The sequence below is a fragment of the Mus musculus genome, chromosome 4, assembly GCF_000001635.26.
Source record: "Mus musculus strain C57BL/6J chromosome 4, GRCm38.p6 C57BL/6J".
Taxonomy (NCBI): Eukaryota; Metazoa; Chordata; class Mammalia; order Rodentia; family Muridae; genus Mus; species Mus musculus.
In genome coordinates this window covers 30,689,308-30,711,700 of record NC_000070.6, presented here as the reverse complement: position 1 = coordinate 30,711,700, position 22,393 = coordinate 30,689,308, and the positions used below count along the sequence as shown (strand labels likewise).

At 39.2% G+C, this 22,393-nt stretch overlaps 1 long non-coding RNA gene and 1 pseudogene across 1 annotated transcript in view; one reads left to right on the top strand and one right to left on the bottom strand.

Moving 5' to 3' along the window:
- 4930556G01Rik (RIKEN cDNA 4930556G01 gene) overlaps positions 1–22,393 on the bottom strand; it is a 191,149-nt gene that overhangs the window by 144,044 nt on the left and 24,712 nt on the right. The gene's annotated exons all lie outside the window — the stretch shown is intronic.
- Gm11920 lies at positions 9,095–9,737 on the top strand (annotated as a pseudogene).

Below are 22,393 nucleotides of genomic sequence, written 5' to 3'. Positions count from 1 at the left end.
TGGCTTGCAAGGTAATATGCAACAGAAGATGGGATTTATTGATTGATTGGTTTAATTTCATTTAATGACAGTAAAGAAATATGGCTTGCTTTTCCCCCTTAACAATGTATGTAATTAGGAGAATATCATATATGAGATTTTTAAGTAGGACAGATTAAGGCTGCTTAGGAAAATGAGATCTATAAATAATAGACGCTGAGCTCCTGCAGCTTTTCAGATTCCTTAAAGAATATTGCAATTCATGAGATATTCTCAAAATGCCCAAATATACTATAATTCACAAAGCAGTATGTTCCTGGTTATCAATATACTTTAGCTACATAAGAGAGTCAATGATAGGAATAAAACTAATAACAACTAACTATTCTTATGCACCTTGTATAATATCTTGCATTATATCTTTTAACTCACCACAGTTTGTTTCCCCTATTGTACACACTACTGTGTCTGTACTTATAAGAATAAGTCATTTTGCAATGTTAGGAACAGAAAGCTGTGGTTTTAGATGAAAGAATCAAAATCCATAGTCCAATATCAAGCATAAATACTGTTTGAAACTTTTATCTTTTTGTTTTGGACAGTAGGCTCAATAATGTGGCAAAAAATACAGATGAAATCCGGTTTATTGCCCTTCATCACTTTGTATTAAATGCTCTGCTTTTTATAGTATACCTGGCTTCTGTATTTCAATTATATCTAACTGAAGCATTGTCTTTACACTGCACTAAAATTAATTTGGTTCACATTCCGTAAAGTGTATTTTAATGACAGCCTTTAAATGCTTATAGTTTATATTGTCTTTTCTGTATATTCAATAATAGCATATGCTACCAAATATCATTCATTGCACTTCCAAGACTGCTAAAGTTTCTGTTCCTTGTGCTGGAGATTTCTGGCTAAAGTGAACCAATGTGACCTGGCTGTATCCAGGAAGACACACTGAGTGATGGGCACATGGCAGAGTTGAAGACAGGACATATTTGGGAAAATCTCCATGCAGGTGGCAGAGAAACATATAGACCAACATGGGCTCCATCTCTGTGTACAGTAGCAAGAAGAAAGCAATATTGGAGATTCGTAGATAAAAAAGGCATTTACATCCAGCAGATAACAGGTCCATCTTTGAAACTGGCTGGAGCCAACCTCTGTCAGAATTACTGCAGACTGCAAGGAATAAATAAATAAATAAATAAATAAATAAATAAAAGAGTCCCTGTGTAGAAAGAAATCTTTGAAATAAAAATGAAGATTTAGCCACAAGTTTGTTAGGTTTGTTATACCATGAAATTAAATTAAGCTAAATTATTTCTCTAGAAATGCTATACAAAATTCTAGACAGCTTACCAATTGTTTTTCTCTTGGGCGTCAACTAAGATGCTATTCTTAAATAGTAATGTAGATTATAAAAGTATGTGTGTTTTCATCTGAAAGGGGTTAAATTTTTCTTATAGTATTTTTGCATATGATAGGAGGTGCTAAGACAGAAAATATGATTTTAAATTGCCAGAAGACACAGCAACTTCCAAGATGATCATCAGAGCCTGGCATGTGTGTGATAGGCAATGAGAAGATACTTGTATATAGGCCCTCAAAGTTTGCAAAGAGTAAGCTAAGTACAGATGGTTCACATAACATGAACATATAATTATGCCTTGACTTTACTAATTATAGGCTAAAAAGTTCAGAGTTTTCACATCTGCTCCTGGAGTTAGAATGAAGAATGGAAGCAGGAATACCAAGAAAAATAATGACTTATTTGTATATGAAAATTTTGTTGGTTTTCATTGTTTTGGCAGGGTCTCATTTGTCATTGGCCTCAAATATACCATGCTTTTGGGAGTAACCTGGAACATCTGCTCTTTTTCCTTTACCTTTCATTTATTCTACCACATCCAGATTATGCAGTGATGGGTAAAGAACTCAGTTCTTCATGCACACTAGGCAAGTCCTTAGGCAACTGAGCTACAGTCCTAGCTCTCATTTCAATATTGAATAGTGAAAAAGAAATTACAGTACAGCGGCTCGATATATGCTAAGGTGTTCTGCACAGAGTTGAGCATGACACTATCAAGTGCCGTCCTAACCAAACTTGGCTGGACATATGTCTCAGGATTTTCCCTGTCTGATTACATTAAGGCAGTAAGAGGCCTGTGATTGGACAGGGAAAAGGGAGGCAGAGCTAAGAGTTGCAGAGACAGAGAGCATCGCAGGGGAGAAGGAGGAAGGCCAACATACAGGCAGATGTGAACCAGTGTGTCTTTAACCAGCCATGGGTAGTTATGATATCATAACATTAGAATAATTGGGATAAAGCTTTTATCATTATCAATTGATTCTGAAATTATTGTATTGACATCTTGTAAATTGAGAATTTATTGAAACATAATTTTGATTGGTTAATTATGAGCTCCTAGAGTCTTATTTCTATCGGGTAAATGAGTCTTGTGACGGCTGACTACTGGTGAATGGTCATGCAGGGGCTAGCTAGAAAGTTGCCTGCTGCAGGAGTGCAGAAAGCCTATCAGCCCAGCCTTTCCAGAGAGCAGAGAGCAACTGGAGCGTGGAGAGTTGGTGGTTTCTTTTTTAATATTTTCCACAACAAACATAGAAATTCATGAATGGAGGAAGGGAATGTGTAGAGTTTGTCAGACAATAATAGGTCATGAGCAAGCTTTGATATGCTTTGGTGTTTAAATTTTATCCTAAAGGCTATGGGGAGAGGACAAAAGAGTTGAATGCAATAGAAAATAGTTCCTTGTTGCTTTTTATAGAGTTTTGTATTTATTTTCAACAACAAGAAGACAGGAAGTATCAGAGACTAGGACAGCCTGGCTAGCAGGCCATTCACATTATTTTAGGGGAGAAATGATGAGACTGATAGCAGACAGTAGGCATCAACTGGAAAGAACACAGTGGAGAAGGTGGGAAAGACTATGCTATGTAAGGTCTCTTAGATTGAAACATTCCATCCTGCAGGTTGTTCCTTAAGCTGGAAGGTAAAAGACTTAAAATGGCTTCAGGGATGTTACTGAAATGGACAAGATTCACTGCACCTCAACCATCACCCCTCAACCCCCATGTCTGCCACTAGAGTAAGCAATACAGGCTGGGAGTCTCCTTCAAATGAAATGAAACTGAGCTCAAAATGATGCTCTGAGAGGAGAGAAGCTGCATAGAAGATCCCGAGACAAGACCTGGAAGAAGCAGAAAGGAGGTGTGATGCCTAGAAAAGGTTGACCAACTGAATCCCCTGGAAAGAACCCACTCTAAACCATTGCATTTCCTGGAGGCTGTGCACTGGGCTTCCCGATTCCCTGATTTTGTGAGCCGTCACCCATGCTAGGGTGGAATTTATTGATTTAGCTGCCTTTGAGTCATTTCTCCTCCTGTAAGTGACGTTTACCCATATTCTTTTACATGACCCCACTAAAACTCATGGATCACAAAGATGACTTTTGTGTTACCTGTACATTTTTTTGTTGGGGGGCTCTGTATCTGGGGTGAGAAGACTTGTGTGTTGTGCATCTGCAGAAGTTTTGTCACACAACAGGTTGTCATCACCAGAGAAAAAGGTAAACAAGAGTTTGGGGAGAGCAACAATACATAGCTAATTTCATCACGGGGTCTAAGGCTTTTCCAGATTTCTAGGTGCTAAGTCTCAAAAAAGGAGTACAAAACACTGTGTGAACAAAATCAGTACTTGGAAGTCCCACTGGTTGGATGCAGGCTACAGAATGAGGATATGCATAGGGAGGGGGATTTACAGTTTCTTGTAATAACAATAATAGCAAATGTGATGGTAATTGGATGCTATCATTTTTCTGTGATTTTAAAAAAAGATTTATTTATTTATTTATTATATATAAGTGCACTGTAGCTGTCTTCAGAAACACCAGAAGAGAGCATTAGATCTCATTACAGATGATTGTGAGCCACCATGTGGTTGCTAGGATTTGAACTCAGGACCTCTGGAAGAGCAGTCCATGCTCTTAACCACTGAGCCATCTCTCCAGCCCCTTATGTGATTTTTGAAATGTAAAGAAACAGAAAAGGCTGATCCTAAAGTCAGTGTTGAATGAGAGTTATACCTTGGTAATAGTTTCAGGCTTATGATTCTCAAAAAAGTCTTATACTATATTTTACTTTATTTTACTACTAGATTTTATTTATTTACATTTCAAATGTTATCCCTTTCTCAGTTTCCCTTCTGGAAACCATATCCCATCCTCCATCCTCCTGCTTCTATGAGGGTGCTGCTCCACCTACTGAGTCCCACCTCTCTGCCTTAGCATTCCCCTACACTTGGTGCATTGAGACTTCACTGGACCAAGGTCCTCTCCTCCCATTGATGCCAGATATGGAAAACCTCTGCCACATATGTAGCTGGAGCCATGTGTCCTCTTTGGTTGGTGGTTAAGTCCCTAAGATCTCTGGGGCTTCTGGTTAGTTGACATTGTTGTTCTTCCTATGGGGTTTCAAACCCCTTGAGCTCCTTTATGATTTTCCTCCATTTGGGTCCCTGTGCTCAGTCCAATGGATGGCTGAGAGCGACCACTTCTGTATTTGCCAGGCACTGACAGAACCTCTCAGGCGACAGCTATATCAGGCTGCTGTCAAGCAAAAACTTATACTTTATTTTAAAATGCATTTAAAAATAAAAATTCTATTGATTCCTTTGAGTGTTACATCATGTACTCCATTCCCACTCATCTCATCTTCTCATATCCACCTTACACCTTTGCAGCTCCACCTCAAAATAAAATACACAGACACAGACACACAGACACACAGACACACAGACACACAGACACACACACACACACACACACACACACACACACACAAACACACACACACACACACACTCATACACCATAGAAAACATCTCAATATGGAAGCTGTAGTACATCACAGTGTGTCCCAAAGTCTATCCCTCTGTCCACACATCTTTACTTGCAAATGTTCATTGAAATGTATCATTAGTCTGGTTCAGGATCTCTGGCTCCTGTGACACCATCAATATTGAATCCTCACCTGAACTTCTCTGGGTCATCCGTCGTTGACCTGTGTCATGGAGATCCTGCAGCTTTGGATCAGTAGGACTGAACTGGCTCTTTCAAGCAGCCCAATAGTATGCAGATGATATAGATTTTAGGATAGTCTAACTCAGAGCCCTGGATATGGGCCTGGGTGACAACTAAGCTAGTCAGCATGCCAGCTCTCCCTTATCGACAGCACAAGGTCAAGCTCTACAACACTACACCAGCTAGGTGATCCAATGACACCATTGGCAAGAGGGCCCAGGTGAGGTGCAGGGCCCACTCTGCTATGGGGGATACAGGTCTAACTCATTTACTCTCATGAACCCAGGACCAACTCTCCCTACTGCCACAAGTGCTGAGGGGCAAGAGAGGAAGGGTATCACCCGCACACCCATGACACCTCATGGATGATGCAGCAGATGTTAGTCATATCCTGCTCTCCATACTTTCACCTACACCCCCTCGCCCTAATGTGCTGTCTAAGTGAGGTGTGGGGTCCTCTATCCCAAGTGCTGCTGCTGGTAAGGGGCACATACAGTTTATCCTCTCTTGTGACCCTGGGGCCAACTCTCCCACCTGCAATAGGTAGAGGGGGTGAGGAGAATAAAGTCATTATCCCTTTGCTTACATCAACCCATGACAGATGAGTGGCAGGGCAAGCTCTCCCATGCTCTCATTAACATGCTGGCTCATCTGTGCTCCCACCCAAGTGGCAGCTCTGCTATGCTGTCCAAGTGAGGGACAGGGCTAGCTCTCCCAAGCGCTGCAGTTGGTGAGGGGTAGTGATAGCTCTCCTGCTCTCAAGATCTTGTAGACAGCTTTCCAGACTGCCAGAGGTTACAAGGGATCAGCGTTGGAGGGATGGGAGCCATCTCCCCTTCTCCCATGCTATCTCATGCCCTCTGGGCTAGCCCATTCACACTAATGCCATCAGGGCTAGCTCCATTGTACTGTCTGGGTGAGGGGCAAGATTTGCTCTCCTGAGTACTGCTGTTATTGAGACAGGGGTTCAGCTATCCAGAGCACCAAAGTCAGTGAGTGGCAAGGGCAATTCTGCACAGCCCTTGGACACCTATGTCCTCCCCAGAAGCTACCCTGACCAGACATGTCCCCATGTTCTTTAGTGGTAATATGAGCCATAGACAATGAGACTGATACCTGACCTAGACATGGCCCTCAGTGACAACTTGGGCTGGAATCTCACCATATCCTGAGGTGGCAGGGTTGCCTGCTTATAGCAGGCTACTCCTCTTTACCCTCATCTCCAGTTTTACCTCTCTTCATGATACTGATACTGAAGGTGTTCCAATTCTTTCTCTCTCATTTAACTGTCACAATGTGGTGGCTCCCACTGCAGGATGAGCATGAAGATAGTGGCCCCATGTGTAACATCCTTTGCTTATGCTGTGTGGTGTGGTGTGGCAAGCAGGTGTCCATAGCCTCCTGGGTAGTGTACTAGAGGGCAGGCCTAGGGGTGACATGGTGGTCTATCTTCCTATTCTATCCCTGCACTTCAGGATGGTAGATGGGGCTCTGTGTGTTTTGTCCCAGATATGACTGAGGGCAGATCTGTGGGTGGCATGATGAATTTAAACTATCTTAGTGGCTTATGAATTCAACCGATGAATTGGGCAGTATAAACAGCATTGCTCCCTCCCTTGTATTTATCTGCAAAGTAAGTATTCATGGCACATCCACAATATGTTAGATTGTTGTTGGAGCTGAGGACAGAACATTGAAATAAGTATTTGCTCTTATGGGTGTTTCATATCAGAACAAGAACATCAGGTAAATAAAAAAATTCAAAGTAATTTTCTTATGATATTTTTATCGATTATTTGAGAACGTCATATCAGGAACCCTGAGCGCACTGTTCAGTCCTTTTAGATCTGTGCACCCCCTATGACCACTCTCTCAAAAAAGAAGAAGAAGAAGAAGAAGAAGAAGAAGAAGAAGAAGAAGAAGAAGAAGAAGAAGAAGAAGAAGAAGAAGAAGAAGAAAAATGCAAGTCTAATTTGTGTTACCCATATACTCACTGGAGCATGGTCAAACTCCCAGTGGCCAGGCCCTTAGATAAAACTGAATTTTCCCTCATCTTCACTCTTGTCAAAAGTCATCAGTTGTAGCATCCTTATCACAATTTCTAAGAATTTGCTTTGATGGCTTTCTGTCCCAGCTGTCACTTTGGGGGGTGGGAGCAGTGTTGGTGGTTGTCACAAGGACCTTCTATGTTCCTCTTTCTCAACTGTGAGCTGCAGTCAATATCATGGCAAGAGTAGCTTCCTTAAGTACCCAAGGAGCTTAAGGGTTTTGCAGTCCCATAGGAGAAACAACAATATGAACTATCCAGTACCCCCAGAGCTCCCTGGGACTAAACCACCAATCAAAGATGAATATATGTGATATGTAAAGTCATTACAGATCATCTCAAAGGATTATGGGACTGAGAAATCTGACCAGACATTAGCAAGAGGAAATAGTGTAAATTACATCCCATACTTAAAAACCAAGAGCAATGAAGGTTTCATCCTGAGTCCATAGGCCAGGATTAGTTAACAACAGGTAAAGGCAGACTGATCAGCATTACTCCCCGTGTTTATATGTTTGTCCATTTTAGGTATTCAGCTCACTAGATGATATCAACTATGAGATTGAGTTTCTTCCCTAAAATTCACTCAGTGAAAATAGAAATCATTGATTGAATGGTGCTAGCAGATAGGGTCTAATGAGTGATTAAATTCTGTGTGTAGGTGTTCCTGTACTATTGAATAAACTGATGTTGCTCTGATGGGAGTTGGCGAGTTGTTGCAGAAGTCGGCTTGTTACACAAGTAAGTTCATTCCCGTCCAGTTTGGTGATCATCTCTGGCTTTGTTTTGTAGGATGACACTGTGGGAGTACCATGCCAGATGACTGCTGGTCCTTAATATTGGGCTTCCCACACTCCTAGCCTGAGAGAAATCATTTTCCCATAGATTTGTTTGTGCTGTTGTGTTATAGGAAATTCAAACTGACTAAAGGAAAGCAGACTTACATTAGTTATCAAACTCATCCAGAAGCACGGTCACAGCCACTCTTAGGTAAATGCTTGGTGAAATATCTGGGCGACCTTGACAGAGAACGGATGCACATTCATCCTCTGTCACCCGATTCACACATATCTTACTATACTATACTATACTTCAACCAGGACAACAAATAGTTTCAGACAGTAATTTTTTTCAAGTATGATTTCCTAATGTGTTTAGAATGAAAGTATACTAAGCTTTCCCCCAAGAAAAGGTCAATATATTTTTTATTAATAATTTTATTCATTTACATTCCAAATGATATCTCCCTTCCCAGTTATCCCTCCACCAAAACTACCATCCCCTCCCCCTTTTCTCTTCGCCTTTCTCTCCTCCAACCATTCATCCATTCTTGCCTCACCCCTCTAGCATCACCCTACACTGGGGCTTCAAGCCTCCCTCCCCTCCCATTGATGTTAGATAAGGCCATACTCTGCTACCTATGTATCTGGAGTCATGTATCCCTCCATGTATACTCTTTTGTTGGTGGTTTAGTCTCTGGAAGCTCTGGATGGTAAGGTTAGCTGATATTGTTCTTTCTATGGGGTTGCAATCCCCTGCAGCTCCCTTAGTCTTTCCCCTAGATCCTCCATTGTGGCCCCTAGGCTCAGTCCAGTGGTTGTCTGTGAGTATCTGCATCTGTATTGGTTAGATTCTGGTAGAAACTCTCAGGAAACAGCCATATCAGGCTCCTGTCAGGGAGAGAGGAGAGGGAGGGAATAAAATTGGGCTAGAACAGGTATTAGAAGAAACAGGAGAGAAGTACAGAGGATCAGGAAATTGAATAGAAATATGTAGCGAAAGGGGATGGGGAACTTGGGGTAGCCACTAGAAAGTCATAGACTTGGAGCAGCACCTTGGAGATCCCGTGGATATGTGTTCTGCTTCAACAGTGTTTGGACTGAACAGACCTGGGGTCTACCACTTTATTAGCTTCCAGCAGCCTTACAAGTCTCTCCAATTGCAGCCTCCAGGACCATCTCCTCACCCAATGCCTTCAGCTCCTAGGACCAGTCAGCACTGTTTTCAAGGTCAGCCCCATACACTGGATCAGCCATGATCTCTCAGATTTGTCAGAGTTATTCCACCATAGTGGAAGCTGCCGTGAACCACCTGGTCAACTTGCACCTGTGGGCCTCCTACACCTCCCTCTTTCTGGGCTTCTTTTTTGATGGCGACAATGTGGCTTTGGAGAGTGCAGGCCACTTCTACTGTGAATAGGCTGAGGAGAAGCATGAGTGTGAAGAGAGCATCTCCTCAAGTTGTAGAATGATTGCAAGGGCCAAGCACTCTTCTCAGATGTACAGAAGCCATCTCAAGATGAATGGGATAAAAGCCAGGAAGCCATGGAAGCTGACTTGAACCTGGAGAAGAGCTGAACCAGGCTCTCTTGCATCTACATGCCCTGGGTTCTGCATGACCTGGGTCCTGCCTGCACAGACCCTCATCTCTGTGACTTCTTGGAAAGTCACTTCCTGGATAAAGAGGTGAAGCTCATCAAGAAGATGGGCAATCACCTGAGCAACCACCATAGGCTGGCAGGGCCACAACCAGTGCAGACTGTCTTTCTCTAAGCATCTCTGGGCTAGTATCTCTCTGAGCGCCTCAATCTCCAGCACTACTAGGAGGCCTCTGTGGCTTCCAAGGAGCTTCCTCTTCTGCTCTTCACCAGCCAGCCTCTGGACCTCTACCTGAAGAAGCCTCTCAAGCCACAAGGCAGCTTTGTAATGCCCCTAGAGCCTTTCCTAAGTCTTGGACCAAGTAAAAATAAAGCCTTTTGAAACACCAAAACATGAGAGAGGGAGAGAGAGAGAGAGAGAGAGAGAGAGAGAGAGAGAGAGAGAGAGAGAGATCGAGAGAGAGAGAGAGAGAGAGAGAGAGAGAGATCGGACACACACAGAGATAGAGACAGAGACAAAGACAGAGATAGAGACAGAGAGAAGAAAAAGTCTCAGACTCCAGGGAAGCGAGACTCCCAGGAGCCAATGGAGATGATGTTAGCTGAAATAACCAACAAAGGGGAGATGGTGTCTGTCTACTTCTAGTAGATAGGCATGGTCCCCAGTTGGGCAATGGGGCCATCCATTCATCTCAAATATTTAAACACAGAAATGTTCCTGCCCAAAGGAAAGACAAAGAGTAAAAATGGAACAAAGGCTGAAAAAAAGACCACGCAAAGACCGCCCCACTTATCTACCAAACTCCCACACTATTGCTGATGCCAAGAAGGTCAATATCTTTATGTGGTGCTTTATATGATATAATATAATATAATATAATATAATATAATATAATATAATTAAAATTATGATATGAATAGTATTTATAGATGAAGTTATAGATTAAAATTATTATGTATTATGTCACTTGATTAGAAATTCAGGAGGGCAATAAACAAACTTCCTCAGTATATACTTGACAAAACATGTATAATAATAGGAAATATTCATTTTAGTTCTGTAGCTAATCAGTTAATTAAAAATGGTGTTTGTCCGTCTATCTTTGGCTTCTTGCTGGTATGGCAGCATATGTGCATATCTTAACTTATGAGAAACCAAGGCAGTAACATTACCACATGTTCTAGGTTATACTGGTCTACATACTGAGTTCCAGACTAGCCATCAAGGGCTGGAAAATTAGACTCATTTTGGGAGAGAGGAAAGATAGCTAGATGATAGATAGATAAGTGATAATAGATAGATAGATAGATAGATAGATAGATAGATAGATAGATAGATAGATAGATGATAGATTGATAGAAAAAAGTGAAAAATAGAGAACCAGTTAAGTATATACCAACATTTTATACGGACTACAATAAACCTTAAAATAGAATAGCGATGATAAGTTGTTTGGTGATTGTCACATGAGATGTGACAATGATGTCTCCAAATGAATACACACACATGTGCACATAAAATAAATAAAAACGTGATAAAAATGGGGTGAAGACTCATCAAACTCTTTTCAATTTATTAATATTTATGGTTGTAAATTTTCATTATTCTGTCCTTGTTATCATAGCTGATAGTTCTTGGAACACAGTGATTTCCTTTGCAGGTCTTTTATTAATTCACATAATGTTATCTTTGTTTTCTTTCCTGTCATTCAGCTGTGTATGCCATTCAAATTCACAAGTGACTAAGAGAGTCAACTGCTTAAATAACTAGAAGTATTATTTAATTCTTATGAAAACTTCAAAAGAAAAAATATTTACTCCTTTAACTTTTAAATCCCTAGTAACTACACGTTAAAATATCTTTATTGATGATTTAAATAATACAGTAAGGCATTTCTGATTAAATGAAACTCACAGAATCTTTCAAGGTCTATAAGTCTACCTAAAGGTTTGGAATTCTATTAATATATAATGGCAATATGAAATATTCTCCAAGCTACAACTTTTCAGAATATTATAGGTATTTTAAAATATTTTTGTGTATGTTGCAGAAAACTATCAAAATCCAATAAAATTGAAAAAAGGCATGTCATTTTTTGCCGTCAAAATACATTACTGTATTTCCTCATATACACATCTATAATTGAGAACACACACACATGCAGACATGCACACTCACACACACAGACTTACACACATACACATAGAGTCATTTATTAATGCTTTAGAAAATATGTAAATTCTTATAATATCTGTCATTATAATAAGCCATTATGTACTTTTGGCTTTATAAGTAATATTTTGATGATCATTGCTATGCAAAATTTGGCCCACATATCTATTATATCATCATTGTAAAATTGCAGTAGAATTTCCAGAAAAATGATATTAACTTCCAGCCTCTTTGATTCGTACTGCCAAATTACTTCATGATATTTCTTTGCAAAGACAATAGACTCATGTATGAATATATGAACTCAACAGAATTCTGCAAATATTTTATTATAGTATACTAGTCCCAAATTTGGTTTGGCTTTGAATTTCTCCATCATTCTTTTATGTTACCATGGAATGACTCCAAGTATAAAGGGTGTAATTTGCTAGCATCAAGATTTGATAAAATCTGTGTGCTACCATTCATCTGTAAATAATGCTACATTGATGATAATCTCATATTGGTTGCAAATACAGTGTTCCAGTATTAAAATACCATTCTGTCATATAAATTCAATTTAAAAGGCAGTTGAACTTGAAAGCAGTTTTAAAATGACTTAACCTTCAACATATTCTTATTTACTAGAAACAGAATATCAGGTTTATGGAAGAAAAAAGACAGAAACTACACAGTTGTTGTAGCATTATTAATAATCAGATTGAGTAAGATTAGGGTCCTATATCAGTTTGAATCAGCAAAGTAAAAATAATGCTAAAAGAATTGCTACTGACAATGAACCAAAACATTCTGGCTAAATTTTGCTGTCTTAGAAGTATCCTGTCAAATGATGCACAAATAGGCAAGGGAATAGACAAAATGCTAGGATACCCATTCCATCTGTCAGTAGATTATCAAGTAGGGGTTGATGCCAATAGGACATTAAATACAGTAGTATCATCAGTACCTAAAAGGTTATGGTGCTGTGTTTTTAAGAACCATTATATAGATTCATGTTGAAATATCCTCCTGGGATATTTATCCCTGGAATAAAATAAAGATTTTAACTGTAGTTTGCATAATGCATTAATATTAAATGGAGAAAGGTGGCCTCTGCTCATAGGTAGCTTTATTGGTTTTCTTCCCATGGAATAAGTTGATACCATCTCTAATCTCTTCACTCCTGCCTGCCTTGGAGTTATGTTTACAGAATAGGATGCTCCAAAAGGTTGAGATCCTTTCCCAAATGTCAACTGCGAGCTGAACATAATGATTAGCTCAAAATCCAAAAATGCTCAGCAATGAATTCAATCTCGACTGAGTATTAAAGGTGTTAGGACAGGATAGCCTTTGAGTTCTGCCAGTTCTAAGATTAAACTTTAAGAAAGGAGAATCCAATTATCAATTCGACTGCTAAACAGATGCACAAAGAGTTAGCAAATGAGGCTATTTGTAGATGACTTTGAGGTGGAATTCACAGATGGATTGGGAAGTCTACATTGTAACAGCAAATTTGTAATTTACAGTATAGGAATTGATCTCAATGATTCTAAAACTAGAGAATTAGAGAGTAAAATGCACAGTTAGGACTCGTTAATCTCTCTGGGAAGTTCCAAAAAATAAATATCATATAATTACTGAGAATAAATCTTAATTTGAGTATAGATTATCCTAATATGCATAGATTTATAAAATTTTTTATAAAGCTCATGTTTCCAAGGAGTATTATATCTAATCAACAGACTGTTGCTTTGCTTATGGGACAGACCAGTTTTATCTTTTTACTCAACATTCTTCAAAAGTTGTTTCATTAGGATGGTAGAATAGCCTTCTAAAGAGCATGTAAATGCTCACAGATATGTATCACCTAAAGAATGAGTAAAATTTTCCATTGGATGTCTATGCTCTTAACATTATAATACTGTTTCTACTCCAGTCAGATTCATGGGTCCTGAACTAGGCAGATAAATCAGATGGTAAAATGCTTGCTGCATGTGTATGAGAACCTGAGCTCAAGCCACCATATGTAGCGAAGCCTTGGCATACTAGCATACCTGTAATAAAAGAACTGGGGAGGCAATGACAGAGGGACCAATCTCTGTCACCAGTTTGTAGTATTTCAACAATTAAACAGTTAAATGATTAAGGAAGATAGCAAAGTCTAGTCTCTGACCTACAGTTGTGTATATTACATTTTTAAAAGCACATTAACATACTCATATTTGGGGTAGTCGGAGGAGAGAGATTGAGAGACAGAGAAAAAGAGAGTCAGAGAGAGAGAGAGAGAGAGAGAGAGAGAGAGAGAGAGAGAGAGAGAGATTAGAGAAAGAGGAGTCAGAGAATTCATGAGTTCAATAATTATAGGATAGAAGTAGGAATAGTTAAACTCACTAATATCATTGGTGCCTCAGTAGGAGAATGTGCTCTCTGTTCCATCAGCCTTCTGGTGCTGTTGGGATAGAAGTATTGGTTATAAAGAAAGGGACAATTCTAACAGGAGGAAATGTAGGGACTTCATATTTCTTTAGCCTGGGGCTACAGATTTTTGAGATCTCTATGTGAGCAGGCAAAGAAGATGTTACTATGCCGGCTGGGACGAATGATCTCAAACAACCAAAGGGAATGAGTCTGCTAATCCACAACAGAAGGAGAAAGCATATGTCTGGGAATTCAGAGAGCTCTTAGGAACACTCATTTGCTATACTGTATCTGAAGAGCAAGGTCAGCAGAATACTGAACACAGGCAAGCCTTAGTGGGTAACAGAGGCAGGTTTTCTTTTTATTACGTTATCTATCTATCTATCTATCTATCTATCTATCTATCTATCTATCTATCATCTAGCTATCTCTCCTTTCTCCCCAAATGAGTCTAATTTTCCAGCCCTTGATAGCTAGTCTGGAACTCAGTATGTAGACAGGATAACCTAGAACATGTGATAATGTTTCTGACTTGGTTTCTCATATGCTAAGATAAGCACATGTGCCGCCACACCAGCAACAAGCCAAAGATAGATGGGACGGTCTCTGGATGGCCTTTACTTCATTCTTTGTTCCCCTTTTTGTCTGTTCCATTTGGTTCTCTTCCAAAATGATAAGGCATTGGACTCATATTTGAAATAAAATTCCTCTTGTTTCCTTCCACAGCTTTAACTTTACTACGGCCACAAAGCACATTTCCTGAGGATCTGACTTTATTTTGTGCATCAGTAACTGATTGAGTCTCTGTTTGAAGACTTTGACTGTTCTTAACAGGTGAAGGCTAAACATAAGAGGCAGCATATATTAGCACACAATAAGATTCTCAATACCACTATCAGGACATGGGTATACTATGAAATCTTTTGGTTCTGTGCAAGCAGAAAATATTAAGAATGCCACTAGGGAGCACTGATGAAAACTGGAAGGTGCAAAATGCTGAAGATACATTAAGAAGAAATGGGGGAAAGACTTTGCTGGCCTGAAAGCAAAGAAGGACAGAAGAGTCAGCGGCAAGGTCTTGGGGGCATGTGTTAACATGCTTCCTACTGGACCCACAGACTGAATAAATACAAAGTTGAAAATCTCAGAAAACGTTAGTTGCTATGAATGAAAATGTTGATTGTAGATGTAAAGGAAGAGATTCAAACTGGCGAAATTACATTGACATTAGCATGCAGAGAGCCTGGAAATTTACTTGCAAATGAGTGTTACAGTAACAAAGAAATAAGCTCTTAGTCCATAGCCCTATCAATTAGAAAACTTATAATTATTATAAATAAGACAAGAAAGTTATGTGAAAATTACAGTTATAAATCATGAATCATAATATTTGTGTTTAGTTGAGAATGTGAGCAGTGTAGTTGATTTTCAAGTTTCTATAAGTAGAGGGCTAATATCCAAAATATACAAAGAACTCAAGAAGTTAAGAGTCCAGAGAATGAAACAACCCTATTAAAAATGTGAAACAGAGCTGAACAAAGAATTTTCAACTGAGGAATCTTGACTGAGAAGCACTTAAAGAAATGTTCAACATCCTTAGTCATCAGGGAAATGCAAATGAGAAGGACCCTGAGATTCCACCTCACGCCAATCAGAACAGCTAAGATCAAAAACTCAGGTGACAGCAGATGCTGCCAAGGATGTGGAGAAAGAGGAACACTCCTCCATTATTGGTGGGATTGCAAGCTGGTAAGACCACTTTGGAAACCAATCTGGAAGCTCCTGAGAAAAATGGAAATACTTCTACTTGAAGAACCAGTCATACTTTAATACCTGGGCATACACCTAAAGATGCTCCAACGTATAACAAGGACACATGCTCCACTATGTTCATGGCAGCCTTATCTATAATAGCCAGGAGCTGGAAACAGCCCCGATGTCCTTCAACAGAAGAGTGGATACAGAAAATGTGTTACATTTACACAATGGAGTATTACTCAGCTATTAAAAACAATGTTCATGAAACTCGCAGGCAAATGGATGGAGCTAGAAAATCTCCTGAGTAAGGTAACCCAGGCACAAAAGAACACACATGGTATGTACTCACTGGTAAGTGGATATTAGCCCAAAAGCTCACAATGCCCGTGATACAATCCACAGATCATATGGCACTTAGGAGGAAGAAAGACCAGGGTATAGATGTTTCAGTCCTGCCTAGAAGGCAAAACAGAATGATCATGGAAGTTGGAAAGGTGAGATGAGGGAGGGAGAGTCAGGGTAGAGGGGAAAAAAAGGAGGCAGTGCTGCTTAGAAGGGGGAGTAAAATACTCATTCGAGGAAATATGAAGACAAAGTGTTGAGCACTTTGAAGGAAAGGCCATCCAGAGACTGCCCCACCTAGGGATCCTTCCCATATATAGCCACCAAACCAGGACACTACTGCTAATGTCAGCAAGTGCTTGCTTACAGAGTCTGATATAGCTGTCTCCTGAGAGGCTCTGCCAGAGCCTGACAAATACAGAGGTGGATGCTTGCAGCCAACCATTGGACTGAGTGTGCAGGTCCCTGACACAAGATTTGGAGAAAGGACTGGAGAAGCTGATGGGGTTTGCAGCCCTTTGCTGGTAGCAACAGTGTCAACAGCCAAGACTCACTGGATCTCCCAGTACCTGGACCACCAACCAAAGAGTATGCATGGAGGGACCCATGACTCTGGCCTTGTATGTGGCAGAGAATGGTCTTGTTGAACATTAGTGGGAAGAGCAGCCCTTGATCCTGTGGGGGTTCAATGACCCAGTGTAGGTGACTGCCGGGTAGGAGGCAGGAGTGGGTGGGGTGGTGAGGGAGCACCCTCATAGAGGCAAAGAGCAGAGGGAGAGGCTGGATAGGATGGGGGTGTTGTGGAAGGATAACCAGAAAGGGAGATAACATTTGAGATGTAAACGAATGAAATGATTAGTAAAAACATACATCTGATTTCACATGTAACTATGAAGTATACTAAAAAATGTTTATAAATGTAGTAGGGCACTAATACAGCCTGTACATATGTAAACTGGAGGTCATTATCAAGGTTGTATATTTTATCATTATAGATAAAACTGGTGAAGAATGGCATGGGGTAAGTTACATATTTCTTACATTGATATTTTATATAATGATAATGAAAAATGATTTTTTCGTAGATATCACAGGCTTAAATAATGTATACATTTTAACTTTTAAAAAGTATGCTATACAGTGCAAAGCTCTTTTTGTTATGTGATTTTTATACAGAAACTGCTAGTTTTCTTTCTAAGGATAAATTGGATTTTCTAAATTGTTACAGGCATAGTTCTTGATTTGAGATGGGGTGGTATTAAAATCTTCATTCAGTGATCCTGTCTGGGTTTCTGAAAGCAGATTCTAATGGAAAATGGAAGAAAATGACCATGCATATGTTATAATACATTTGAGTGTAGAGAGTGTAAGTGGTATAAACTCGGGAACTGAGAGCTATAGAATATGGCATGATATATATGCCATGGTTGAGCTCTGGGGGTTCCACATATCATAGGATGTCCTAGAGAATCAGAGAGAATCAGAAGATTCTAAGGAATTATTTGTGATGCTTTTATCTAGGAGGCTTAACCCCCTGGTTTATCTAGGTGGTTTCATCCTTAAGCGTAGGTAATTCTCATCGTGCTACATAAAACTTGAAACAATAGAGACATATAAGAAACAAAGGTGAGAATTTTGTACAGAAATAGTTGTCTTTGTCTATAGTTCGTCTCAAGGACTAGCTGAACAGGTATGGAACATATTAATGACAAAATGTGAAATAAAATAATCTTGATATAAACAATTAGAAAATGTCTGCACAACATACTAATTATATGTTAGAATATGTAACTTACCTTTCAAAAAGAAAAAGAGAGATGTTTCTGTTAAAAATGTAACTTTGATACATAAACACTTGGATACCAATCCTAATTATGCTACTAGTAGCTCTATCATCCTTGTGGATATAGTTTATTAATAAAGTAGGACAATATAAAATGGCTTTCAATTTTGTTTAAAATATTAAACAAAAAATGCCCAGCTCAGGTATTGGCCTATGAAAGACACACACACACACACACACACACACACACACACACAAACACACTTTTATTTAATTCTCCAGTTAGTTCACTGAAGTTTCAAGCTCAACAGTGTGATTGATGGAGTTTTGCTTGGAGTGCAATTTCTGAGGATTTACAAAGACTGACTGAATATTTGAATCTTAAGTGATAGACCCTGGCTAAGTGGATAGTATGTTCTCTTAGAAAGAATAAGTGATATAGTTCCCCCACCTCTTCTCAGAAATGAAAGAAAATGACCATGCATATGATATAATCCAGGAAAATGACCCTTAAAACAAATCAAATAAGTTAAGATGTTCTAAATCGGATAGCTAATGAAAATGTAGTGCATACACATTGCGAAATACTAAACAACTGGAAAGAAAAGTCAAATCATGACCTTTTCAGGTAAATGGCCACAGCTAGAAAAGATCATATTGATTCAGGAAAACAAGGCCTAGAAAGACAAAAATCACATCTTCTCTCTGATTGGAGGCTCCTAGCTACCAATTTTTTTCACATGAGTACATAGCCTGTAGTAACTACAGAACCTAGGGAAGTACAATGGGAACATTGCTAGGATTGGGAGATCAGAAACACTAGAGGGAGGAACAGCAGCATACATGTGATCTGAAAAGAATAATAGGAAAGGGGGAGGGCTTCTTACAGAGAGGGAGATAGGAATGAGGAAGAGATGAAGGTAAAGGGCTTAAAAGGATACAAATGATCTGATAGGGGAAACTGAAAAGGCAGCCTCTTTAGGAGAGGGGCAGGGTGGGGGTGGTAAATACATGAGAAGGAGGGGCAGGTGATGAAAATAACAATATAAATGACTGAAAAAAAAGCCACAAGGCATCATACTATTCTCTATTTGCCTAAAAAGATAATATATAATGCATGAAATTCCATGTATAAATATGCATAGATAATTTTAATGCACCTTTTTTCCTCGGGGTTAATGGTACTCCATTCAAGAGCCAAAGGCCAACTAACAAAACCCCAATGTCAGATATGAGGAATGCTTTTTGAGCTGTTACCAGCACTATCTAGGAGACTCCTAAAACAGACAGGGTATTGCTGCAAAGCAATGATACATAGCTATGAAGAAAAACAAAAACATTAAGTTTCCAGTAAATGAGTAGAACTGGAAAAATATACTCAGTGAAAGACCATAATTCCATGAAGGTAGATGCTGCACGTTCCTTCTCACGTGGATCCTAGATTCAAATCTTTATGTTTTTGTATAGACTTTGGAGCACCAACAGAGACTAGACTAGTTGTTCAGAGTAAGAGGCCATAAGGAGAACAATGTTGAAGTGAAAGGCAAAAGAACAATGACACTGGGGCAGGGGGAGAAGTGAGGAGAAGATGGCTTGGGAGTAGGGCAGAGGGTTTGTGGTTGGCATAACTAATCTAAAGATTTTTGCAAAAGTAATGTAGAAATGAATTATTTTAAATGCATCCTAAATCATATCAATTAATTGATTTCATTACCTTTGTCCTAGAGAGACAAATCATCATCTCAAGAACCATAGGTTATCAAACAAGATGTCCACACTGAGGTGGGGGTTCCCTCCCTCATGGTGGCCAGTAGACATGCAGAGACCTCTAAAACAATACAGAATGTCCCCAGTGCACTCTGTTTTCCCCTGAATTTTGAATAAGTCACTTCTTATTCTGAAGTCAGCACAATTATGTCATAAGATATGGAGCCATCAAGGGTCTGATTCATTCTATTCAGCTCATTTTCTTTTTAATTGATTTAACTGAAATAAAATTACACCACTTCTTCCCTTTCTTTCCTTCCTCCAATCCTTTCCATCTAACATCTCTTGGTCCCTTCCCATCTGTCCCCCTTTACCCTTTGAAGAGCCAAATAGAAATTTCCTTCTTTAAAAAACAAAACAGAACCAAGTTCAAGGTCATTCTCGAGTACATAGAACATTCCAGAACAGCGGTTCTACATGAGACCAGGATCAACAACAGCATAATGAAATAAAATAATTTTTTAAAAAATCTATGCATTTGGTATATATAATAAGATAAGAATTATTTAAATGGAAAATTGTCTTCAAGATAGAGGCATGTTTGGACATAATATGATAGTTTTATAGGCTCCCCAGCAAACCCCTGGCCTGTTATAAAATTTATTGTACCAGACTGACTCAATTGCTGTTTTTATTTTTGTTTTTTTGCTTATGGTGATGATGATGACTTTCAATGTAATGGTTTAACTACCTTCTTCTGTGGTGGTACAGGGTCTCATGTAGCCCACATTGACCATGCACTGATCCTCCCCTTCCTCAGTTTCAAAGCACAGAGAGGCCAGACTCACCCCACTGTGCCTGGCTGCTTTCACCATCAATTAAGTCAATTTTAAATTTGAAATGATACATCTAACCCACAAAATCTCTTAGAATGCAAATATAGATTAGTTAAATCTCAGGTCCTAAATTCCTAAAAATTCATCATAATTTTGTGTTTCACAAGTAATATGTTGCTGATTAGAAATAAACACAGAGTTGTTAACATCCAAATTCATGAAATCCCTCTTCTTACCAACAGAGACTTCTTTATGCACTCCAGCAGGTCAGTATGCAAACATGTACTAAGGAATTTTCCTGTGCTATGTACTCTTGCAGGTTTAGGACCATGAGATTCCCAATCCACAACTGCCACTCTCTGTGAGACACTGTTCCAGGTAACACATAAATGACAAAAGCACAAATACCTTGCATTTTTAAATGAAATGCATCTGGGCAGGGATAAATCTCTTGAGGGAAAATTCCGGAAAGTGTGACACTGGCCTTATTTTCTCATGCTGAGCACTGAAATCAGGATGCTCGTCAGACAGAGTCAACTCTGATTATAGAGGTTAGAAGGTTTTTGTTTGTTTGTGTGAACATTTGTCATTTACCTTAGGGCTTTGTAAAGAAGACAAAATGATTTGTTGACAATTGAGCAAGCACACACTCCATGGTGACAAATATTTTACGGCTCCTATATGTACACCCACAGACAACAAGCTGCACAGGATCCACGGTGGCTTCTGGTATCACTCTCTCACTTCTCTTAATAAGGAACACATGATAACTCTTAACCATGGCAGTTTCAGGAAGGAAAATTGCCCTTCAGCTCATCTCCTCTGACCTGTGGCCCTTAGCATTGACCTGGCACTTAGGACACTACTGAGATAGGACTTTGACAGTTCTAAGACACAGATTTGCTTTGAGGCCCTCCCGCTGCTTTTCAAACACTACAGAAATCAAAATGTAAATGATACATATTCCTAAAAGAAGAGTTAGAAAACTCTGACATGATTTCCCACTTTTCATAATTACTATGACAGCACTGCTGAAGTATAATTAACATATCATCAAATGCCCCAATGAAAGCATGCTACTTAGGGATTTATTTATTTAATTTTTTTTGTAAACTAGTGAAGTTATACAAACTATGTCCATAATCCAGTTGTAGGTCATTCCATCTCCTCCTGAAGGTCTTTTGGCTTTGGCAATCTACCCCTCTTGCCCTTCCTCCTTTATAGTCCTCCTCGTCACTGATAATTTGCATTTTTATTGATTTTCCTGTTCTAGAATACGTTACCAAGAGTGGCTCGAGATATGTAACCCTTTGTATCTGTGAATGGAATTTGTCTTTATATTTCAGATGACATAAGTGAATAGAAAGTTGTAAAAAATACACAGCAAAGATTAAATCACCTCTTACTCTCTCTTTGTTAATGCTGACACATGTATATTTCCACAACCAGATATTTGTCTTATAATGGTGTGTGTGTACGCAGTCCTATGGTATTTTAAGGTATGCAGTAGAAAATAATGGCTAATGGATCACATGTAAAAGTTTTGTTATCTTAACGTTACATGTTGGGCTGGAGAGATGGCTGGAGAGAGCAGTTAAGAGCACTGCTCTTCTGGAGGTCCTGAGTCCAATATCAGCAGTTACGTGGTGGCTCATAACCATCTGCAATGAGATCTGATGCCCTCTTCTGGTGTGTCTGAAGATAGCTACAGTGTACTTATATTTAATAAGTAAATAAATCTTTGGGCAGAGTGTGCAGAGCTGAAGCAAGAAGAAAAACAAAAACAAGGTTACATGTGGAATAGCACACGTTTTATTTTAAAACTTACATACAGTGTACTGCACATACCTATCTCAAATTGATGCTAACTGAGAACATGAAGATGCCCT